Raw genomic sequence first — 10,923 nt, 5'->3', positions numbered from 1 at the left:
AACGATATCTTTTTACAAGCGTCTTGTATACAAATCTATTACATTTCATGATTAAATATTATTACCTATACAAATACTTCTGTCTTCTGACAGATTTTAGATGTTACAGCTCAAATCAGTGACGGTTTGACAATTTTATTTAATTGAGGCAAATCTAAAATATACAACCCACCCACCACTACACAAATTTGATATTTTATCAAATAAAAAATCAGTTTTGCCGAGTTATTAGTGCATTAATGTATTAACATATATTATTTATTTACAATACACATATATTTAAAATAATAAATTACATATATATACGAGAAATACACAGTACACAATATATACATTTATTTGTTATTTTTCTAGTTTATGTAGGAATTGAAAATGCACTAGAAATTTTACGAATTTCCACTAACATTATCATTTATCACAAATGTAACATAAAGATTTAGTGTTTTCAATTTACATTATAATTTTCAATCGATTAGATTTATCTAATAAAGTTGAAAAAATAATAAAAACAAATTAACATTTTTTGTCAATTTCAGATTGATTTTTACGTTATTATATATTTAATCATTCCAAAATTATATTTAAATTTTTTTGTATATTTATATTATTATTTTTATTTTTTATTATTCAAAATATGTAATTTAGTTACATAGTACACAAGATTATTTTCATATAGTAACCACCACGAATTAGCTTTAGAACTTTGCAGAAAAAACACTGGTTATTGTTTTTTTTTTTTGTTCACTGTTAATAGTTTGTATTACCTATAGACAATATGACGTCTCTAATTAAGAAGTCGAAGAGGTTTCCGAGGATGATAATAATCAATCAATTAGTCCAACAAACATTTTAGTTGACAAAATTTTGGAATTAAGGATAAATAAGGTGGCACCAAATATTTTATTATACATGCCGAAACACAAAAAAAGTATATAATATATTATTATAGTTAGGCTTCGATTTAAAATATAGTTTATAAAATAATGTTTTTATAGAAATTGATTGGCATTAACTTATTTGTTTAGTACATTTTGATTGCAAAGCAACACAAAATAAGAACTTATAAAGAAGAAATCATAAAAATTAACTGTAATCAAAATTCTAAACTATTAAATTTAAATCCATTGAAAGTAAGTTATACCTAGGTGTATTATATTTTGATAATTATCCACCGAAGTGCACTCTGTTTCAATTACTTCGGTCGTAAAGGTGATCTTAATGATTATTATGATGCATACATCTTCTAGCAGGCGGACCGGATGAGACATTGGATTTTGCCACATCCGGTTCCGATGGGCTTTTGATGTTGTCATCCGCAACCTGTTCCAACGCCGACGAGGGAAGAGATGGTTTGATCTTATCTACTGCGACTGGGGCCATCACATGAGGCCCGGCGTAGTTTGCTAATACAATTGGCTCATATTTTACTGGAGATGTTTTAGGGGTCGGTTTCACCGAAAATGCGGCTTTCTCATCTGTATCACAATTACAGCCAGTAGTAATTAATTTAATGTTTGGCAAGGAACTAGAATATGTTTTATTTATAAAGCTTGAACGTTTTCGATTTTCCAAAACTTTAGATGTTTGACTGTTGACAGGTTCATTCAAAATATATGTTGTTGTTGTTGTAGCCATCTCAACATTGGTTGTTGTATTCTGCATGGTTTATTTATGGGATGTATTTACAATAGATAAAGTTTAGAAAATAGAATGAATTGTTCTATATGCGGCTTGAAACGATTCTATAAGCGAACTGTTAGACTGCTATCACACGGGTATTTACTATTTCAACATTAAATAGTTGACAATAGCAACCAGTAGGTTTTTAATTATTTATTTATTCAATTAATAATTATCTATTCAGCCAAAATAAATCAAATAATGATACAAAATTAACAGAAAATAAGAATTGTTATAATTAGGGATGGAATTTTAATGCATTAAAAAATCTCAAAAAAACGTCCTTAAAATAAAGCAAAATTCACTAAATAATGCAGTATAAAAATGCATTTAAATTATATTATTTTTAATTGTATTATTGTTAAATTGTATTATTTTTACTATTTTTAATTGTTACTTGCTTAATTCTGTTGTATTTATGTTTTCTTAGTCATTCATTCTAAAATAATAATTTAAAAAATTGCTATCGACGATAATTTGTGCTAAATAATTTATTATTCATATTTATGTCGGCAGTTTGCTGAAAGTCTCTTATTAATCGCAACAGTTTTTATTCATTTTATGAACAAATTGTGAAAAATGGTCTAAAACTAAGAAAATGCCCTACAAGTGTATTTAAAGTTAATTTTGTCAAAAAATGCAAAAAAAAAAATTTCAAAATAAGTAATCAGTATCAACCAAAACATATTTTATACTTACGGACCAACGTTTCAAAACACCAGAAAAATAGATGCCTTTGCATCAAACCTCCAGCCCTCGTCATAATATAGTTAATATACCTACTAAAATTAAGTTTTACATTTTAGTTACTTAGTCAAAACTTAGACATAAATAATTGTAAAATTCACATTCAAAAGTTACTCTAATTTTATTTAAAAATACCTACATATATATTTTGTTAAATAGAAATTAATTTGTATTTTCGAAATCTTATGATCTTGTATACAGTTTAATATTTAAAGAAGAATCTTATTGTTGTCATAATATGAGCTCACGGGCACATGGCATAAAAATTCTGATGATAGATTATAATTACACATTTATGTATTATCATAACAAGCAAATTGATTTTATATTAAATCATATAAAAATATATAATCAACACTGTTTATTTTTATGATAATAAATCAATTAATTTTAATTTAGTAGAGAAAACACATCAATATGTTTACATTAAAATATACTTATCCTAAATACCCTATTATTTTAAGATTATATATTTATAGTTTATAATCCATTATAACTTATTGTTGTGCAAAGCTATTGATGTGCAAATGTTTCAATGTGTCAACATATAACAACTGCGTTTTTTACACAATTTTCAGGCAAAATAAAATGAACATTTTTTCTAAAACAATAAAATTATAGTTTTGAATATTTCTTATTTTTATAGTTAAACAACTATTAATCTCAGTGGCGGAGTGTGATAGGAGACAATGAGACATTGTCTCCTTGCTTAAAAATTAGAACATGGAACATATAATTTTGTTTTATAAAATATTTACTAATTTGAACGTCATTTATATTATAAATATAATGTATGTTTTATTATTTGTTAGAATCGGTTTTTGTTGTATAAGTTATAGTATTATAGAAGTTTTAAAATAGATTAGTTGTGTGTGATACGACTGTCCATACAGGTCATTCCAAAATATGTTATGGAAGGTATTATACCAATGAGACGTTGTAGTGTTACGTCTATCAATTACGGACACGTGGGTACAGCGGGGATTTTAATGTGAGTGGGGCTTACTATAAACGCTATGAGACTTATCCCGTCGTTCGTATTTCCTTAATTATCGACGTCGCCATTTATACCCTGCAAATCTTGATAGCCGATAGGTACGTGTTTCTTAATATTTGTTGTTTTTATATTGTAATTTTTCCTCATGGCCTATGATTTAATTAATGCCACTTTGAACGACGGAATTATAATTACTCATACGAAAAAAAAAAAATAAAAAAAATAAAAGACCATGTTTCTTATTAAATTTAACGGCAGCTATGAGTTAAGAAAAAATCAATTCGATAATTTCAATTCATGTGCTATTAAAAGTATAAAAAGTTTACTGGTTGTCAAGTAAGAAGTAATTTATATTGTTATAATTGCCTATTATTAAGTCCTGGCGTATTAATTTCATTTTTTTTCAATGTCTCCCCAGCTAAAAACTCACGCCTCGCCTCTGATAATAGCCAATAAATTAGTCCAACAAACATTTTAGTCGACAAAATGTTGGAATTAGGGATAAAGGTGGCACCAAAGATTTTATTTCACATGTCGAAAAACTTAAAAACAAATGAAGTATATTAATTATTATAGTTAGGCTTCGATATAAAATAATGTTTTATATAAATTGCTTGACTTAAATTTATTTGTATAGTGCATTTTGATTGCAAAAAAAAAAGTAATAAGAACTTAATAAAGAAGAAATTATAAAAAATTAACTGTTTTCAGAATTCTAAGCTAATAAATTTCAATTCACTGAAAGAAAGTCATACCTAAGTATATTATATTTTGATAATTGATGACGAAAAATAATTTATAATTAATCATTTTAATATTAAATAAAAACTATATTTATATAATACATTTAATATATCATAAATATAATTTATGTATAAAAACTGCATTTATATAACATAATATTATTAGAACATATTCATCATATTTGTTTAAATTTTTAGGATAATGGAAAAAAGCATACAAATTATTCCACCAAAAATTTCAATCAATGTAAGTCGAAATAAGTGCATACCTTAAAATGAGTATAAAATTATGTATATATTTATCTTGTAAATTGTCTTTAGCGGTCTATTTTAATAGAAATAACTAAAGAAATGCAATTACTTTAAAAAAGTTAGTCACTTTTTGGATCGTTTTCACAAAAACCAACGTGAAATGCGGAATGGCAGCTATCATGTTTAAGGAGATTGAAATAGACAATTCAAAAACTTGCTCCTGCCCCGCCACCACCTCTACCCACTACTCTTCTTTCTCTTGTCACCATCACTACCATCACCCACTACCTTCCTCTCTTATGCCCTCGCTGCCACCTTCCATAGACCATATCAATTTGTCAACACTTAAATAGATCTAAGTGCAATTACATTGTCGAAGTAAATTAGAAAATTCAATAAACCTATTATGTTTTTGTATTTATTTTATTTTGCTACTAGTATTAACTATAATAGCTCAAAAATTATATTTTTGATTAAGAATTTAAATTACATTATATATATTAAGGGTAGCCAGCAAAAAGAAACTTGCGAGTTGCCCAATATATTAATAAATGTGGAAGAGCCAAAATTAAAAAAAATTCATATTACTGTATGTATATGATTATCGTAAAAAAGATAATTAGTTATGAATTATAATAAAATGTATAAAATGTGGAGCAATATATCTATATAATATTAAATAATAATTAAAAATAAAAATAAATACATATTTAAATTTTAAATATTATATCAAAAACTGTCAATGTAAATAAAATTTGTTGTGGCCATTTTTGGTATGTATCATATAAATAAACATTAAATTAAAGGTTTCCATTTACGTTGTAAAGATATTTTCATAAAATATATTTTATTTGTAAATCAGGCAAAATCTTGGTAATATAACTAGTATTATCTAGTGCATTCATTAAACGATAAAAATATTGTAACAAGGTATTATGTTTAATAAGAATCTACGTATTCATATAATAAAACAGTTCATAGTAGATTTGGCTTCATGGCAAATTTGTCTATTACCTTTTTTTAAGTTCAAGTTAATATCATTTAAGAAAGATAGATCCAAATATTTTAGCCAATTTGTTGAATTTATATTTCCTCAATTATTTGCAAAACTTAATATATTTTGGCGTTTAGGTTGATTTATAATAATAAAAATTATCAAATTACAAAAATCTAATAATAGTTACAGTATTGAGACAATATCTTTTTATGTCTTATTAGTTCTTATAAAATATTAAAATATTTCAAGAAAAATAATAAGTTACACTAATTACATCTATTTAAAAACATTTCTATATTATTAACAATGACCCCCACACTACCAACCTTAAACATGGACTGTGGCAAAGCCTTAGTCTTTTTGCATATTTAAGCCGCCTCTATATATGTATATATTTTATCATTCATAAATGTACCGTTAAACTTTTACAAAATACTTTATAATTGATGAAATAAAGTAACAACAAAAATATATTCTTAATTTTTTTTGTATTCGTTTATTGTAGTAAACGGATATCACGAAAAGGACCATTTTAAAACTAAAGATGAAAATATGTACTGATGTTAAAAAGATAGATTAAAGAAAGTAAATTTATGGTTAATAACAGGATAGGAAGTATATCTTCCATCAATTTGTTAATAATATTGTAAAACCTACTCTAACGTACCTGATGTTTTTTTGAGAACGGAGAAGTTTTTAATATTTTTTAATGGTAGAACACTTCCAAAAAGCGGATACGAATTTTATCTTAATTTAAAAAAATAAGAAAATTACGACAAAAAACTGGGCTTATTTATTTAATATAAAAACAACAAACTCGTTCAAAAACCAATTTTTCATGTCTAATTGAATTGTATTTATGTGTAGGTATATATATTTCAATTTTTTTAATATTTATTAAAATATTAAGTACGTATTGTTAAAATATTAAAATTGTTATACCATTAAAACATTAAATAATAATATTATAATTTAATTTAATTTAACCTAGCTACCTAGTATATACGTTTTTCCTTTAACATTTACCTTTAAGAATTTTAAAAATCTACTCTTTCTAAATAATGAAGGAAATTTCGATGACCAAAAATGTCCACTATTCAGAGGATACACAGTATAATATGCACACAAATAATGTTTTTAAATTATAGTAAAATAATTAAATGATTAAATTGTTATTCTTCGTTAAAATATCTAACTTTGTCCAGTTAAAAAAAAGTGTGCATGCTTATAAATTATTAGTTATAACATGAAATTATTTAAAAGGGATTGTGTTAAATGTTTAATCTTAAGCTATAAAAATTGAAAAGTATAACATTTATTAATATTTAAACATAAAAAATATAAAAAAAAAATCATGCCTATTTGGAGCATGGACTTTAAATATTTATAAATAGCTATAATAAAAACTTACGAGAAACCTTGTACAGAATTATTAAGATTGATATAAATAAGAAAAAACTAAAAAATTGAAAATGCTTAGAAAATGATACTATAAATATTAAGTATTTATAGTTATTAGTTTTTGAATGACAACAAAATAATAGTACCTAAATAATTTAATTAGAAATCGTCATTTAAACGTGAATATTAAATTTCATAAAAATTACAAACTCAGAATTTCATAAGAAATATTTTTAGAATTTATTTATTTTTGTAAATTGTACTAAAAATATCCTTTTAGAAAAATTCAAATTACCTATATCTTATGTGAGCCTATTTTAATGAATTACAACTTAAAAAGGTAAGTTTGTAATTTGTACTAAAATAAATATTTGTAATTTGCACCATTGCAGGTAGCCGAAAATAGTATTTGCATGTAATTTGCATTAAAACAAGGATGTGTTATTTGTACCACCGTAAGTAGTTAAAAATAGTGTTTATAATTTGCACAAAAATGTATATCTATTAGTGATGAACACTAACGAATGGTAATCGATAGTTAAAGCTATAAAATGTTTGAACTATTTGAATATAAACTATATTTTGTAAAAAAAATTGAGAGTTATTAATGAATTAGATTTGACAGACTCAAGTGACAATAATAATTTTTTGAGATTTTTTTGAGAACGCTGCCTAATCCGATAATCATATTGAAGTTTGACGTCCGATTTTCAATCATAATCATGGTTCATAGCACTATAATTTATAATACAGTATTATTAAATTTACGCGTAATATAAAATGTATATTATATATATGTTAATATATGTATATCAATTTATTATTTCGACCAAATAACCGACCTAACCTTTAGTCTTTCCATTTTATCGTGATAGTTATAATATCATTCCATGTAGTGATTTTTTACATGAAAAGTGTTTTGCATTATGAATGTTAATATAATAAAAAGTAATCGTGGGGAAGATATTTAAGAGAACAATAATCATATTTTTTATTTTGCATATGAAATATGAAAAGTACGAACATGATTCATTGGCGATGCACAAGAATAAAATGTTTTGCAAAATTATTTTTCTAGTGGTGAAAATATGACGATCGTCCATGATGAAAGTGCACACGTCAATCACGATGAGAAAAGCTTATATATTTATAAATTGAACCAATTATGTAAAACAAAGGAACGACCAACGAGAAACATCACAAGAAAAATCAGCCAAAATATCCATTATCACTGAATGAAGTACACACAATGCCGGTAACTAATGACTATGGATGTTAAAACATATAAAGGTGATCAATTTATTTTATCAAATAATTCTGATCTAAATATAATGATATTTTCTTTCCAAACGAATATTGATTTCTTATGTGTAAAAGTAAAAAAATATATCTAGATGAGACATAAAAATACTGTCTAAAATTATTTACTCAACTTTTTACTTTACACGGATATTTTAATAATCATTACGTTTTATTTGTATTTTCACTATTATCCAATAAAACCAAACAAACATACATACATATTTTTGATATCTTGATTTATGAATGTTAAAATGTTGGTCTGATATTAAAACCTAAAATCATTGTATGCGATTTTGAAGAATCGATTCGTGTCGCATTACTAGAAGTTTGGAATACTGTCAATTTGTTTCAATGTCGTTTTCGTTTAACGCAGTCAGTTTTGGTATAGAAAATTACAAAATTTAGAATTATGTTACGCGTTTAAAAATGATATACCTAATAGGTACCAGAAAACCAATTGTTGAATAATGTTTTCGGGCTAATATTTTTAAATCCTAATGAAGAAAGCTTATGTTTTGTTGATGACTTTATATCAATAACCCTAGCCGATATAAGATTACAAATGTTAATTGGATATTAATTGATTGACTATTAAATTGACAATAATTTATTTCCACCATATATTTGGGCAGCTACATTATTATTGTCTACACTTACAAGTAACAACTAATGCCTGTGAATTTTTTCACAGTGAATTTAATTCAGAATTTTATCATCCACATCCTTAAATGGTCAACTTCATTAAAGTTATCACTGATTTTCAAACAGATACGTACATATGACTATCAAGTAAACATAAACCTAACCGAACGACTTCTCAAACAAGTGAACGAAAAAATCAAATTCAAGTTGCTTTGGGTCAGAGTATAAAAATAAATTAATAATAAAATCTTCATTCGTATTGAATTAGTTGCATACAAATACAAAAAAACCCGTAAGTATAAAAACCGAATTATATGTAAGCTAACTTTTTTTAAACAAAACATTATTATTTCCAGTTTATTTCATCTTAATTTAACCAAAAAAACATTGAGTCTAACTCAATCAATCTGGTAATCAATGCAACATAAATTTGTTTTATTTTTTTAAACTTCATAAAGTTTTTTAATCAATATTTTTTATACTAGTTTTAATTAACTCATTTATTTTATAATAATAACATTTGTCATTAGTAACACAAAAATACATACTAAATTATATTTTTGCCTAAAATATTGAATTTTTATAATATTATATAATAATAAGTGTTTGTTATTATGACGGTGTATACTTAATAGATAAGTGAAATTACCATTCAGAGTCTACAAACGGAATATTCTGTGTCATATAGTTTCTCATACCTCAATAAAATATACTCAATTATTGAAACTTCTATATTTATTATTTTGTTAGTACTTATTTGATAATCATCGATTTTAATTTTGGTGCATACAAATTACATTTCCTATTTATCATTACCTGAGATGATGCAAATGACATCTTTATTTTGATGAAAATTGACTACACCTCTATAGGGTACGACACTTTATACACGATTATAATTGAGAAACGAAATTAATTACATTTTTCACTTTATTTATACAGTAGACGCCGCTTATAAGACTCACTTTGGGACCAGCACAAAGTAAGTCTTATAACCGAATGAATCTTATAGGCGAAGTGGAAAAAAATATTAATTACGTATTTATAAATTTTATTTTATTACATATTTTGCTTTGATTTTAATACATTAACACATATTACATATTACATACTTTATTATTGAATAAATTTAATAATCCTGATAAAAAAAAAACTAAAATTATAATAGGTAAATATTACATATAAAAATTATTTATTTTGAAAAATTATTTTTGAACAAAATTTGTAATTTTTCATTGTACAACAATTATACCGTTGACTGCAATGATAACTGCATATACGTACATGTGCACGTGTACGTATATGTACTTATGTACCCGTAATTACGATAACTGTGCAGCCGCCAGATAATCAGTACACTATAATAACAATTATCATTGCGATAAATGTGAACTTTTATCTGCGATAAAAATTATTATATGTTATAAGGTACCAACAGAAACTAGAAATAATCAACACGAATATTATTTAATTTTTCAATACCAATTTATTTCTAAATTATAACCAAAAAAATTTATTTTTACTATTTATTTTACGAAATTTGAGTCTTATAACCGATTTTTTTTTTAATGTATTTGGATACGTCCAGACCGTTCCAGACGATTTTGAGTCTAATAAGCGACTGAACCTTATATCTGTGAGTCTTATAAGCGGCGTCTACTGTATTTTATAGGTCCATATGGCTATTAATATAGTATTATTATAAGTACTTATTTAAGTCATATTCAGGATAAGTTGATTTACAAATAATTATAATACTTCTTTGTTTTATCGTAGAAAACTTATGTAAAGTATAACTACATGGTGATAATTTTTTTTTTTTTTTGTAGAGTAGTATTGCAATTTATTAATTATATTAGATTGATATTCAACATCAGTTTTTACGGTGAACTATTTATAACAAATACCTAAATTTACAAAAGTAACCAATAGATATAATTATTTGTACAACCGAAATTATAATAGTGTAGGTACAATATAATGGAATGATAGTTGTATAAATTATAAATAGACTTTTAAATTACATTTACGGCAATGATTTTTAGTTTATTTTTACATAACAAATTTGTATATACATTATTAGATGATTTTCTTCAATTAAGTACATAGTTAAATTATAATCAGCATAATAGTTTAATTAATCAAGTCAATTAAAAAAAAAA

At 24.6% G+C, this 10,923-nt stretch overlaps 1 long non-coding RNA gene across 1 annotated transcript; it reads left to right on the top strand.

The window, feature by feature from the left end:
* Positions 1 to 7,698: 7,698 nt before the first annotated feature.
* On the top strand, positions 7,699 to 9,174 carry LOC112603653. The gene is made up of 3 exons (XR_003115174.1): positions 7,699 to 7,833; positions 7,896 to 8,107; positions 8,811 to 9,174. It is a non-coding gene; the product is annotated as an uncharacterized LOC112603653 (long non-coding RNA).
* Positions 9,175 to 10,923: the final 1,749 nt, after the last annotated feature.

This window comes from Melanaphis sacchari, unplaced genomic scaffold, assembly GCF_002803265.2.
Source record: "Melanaphis sacchari strain LSU unplaced genomic scaffold, SCAv2.0 Contig10_pilon_pilon, whole genome shotgun sequence".
NCBI lineage: Eukaryota > Metazoa > Arthropoda > Insecta > Hemiptera > Aphididae > Melanaphis > Melanaphis sacchari.
This window is presented reverse-complemented; position numbering and strand designations above follow the sequence as displayed.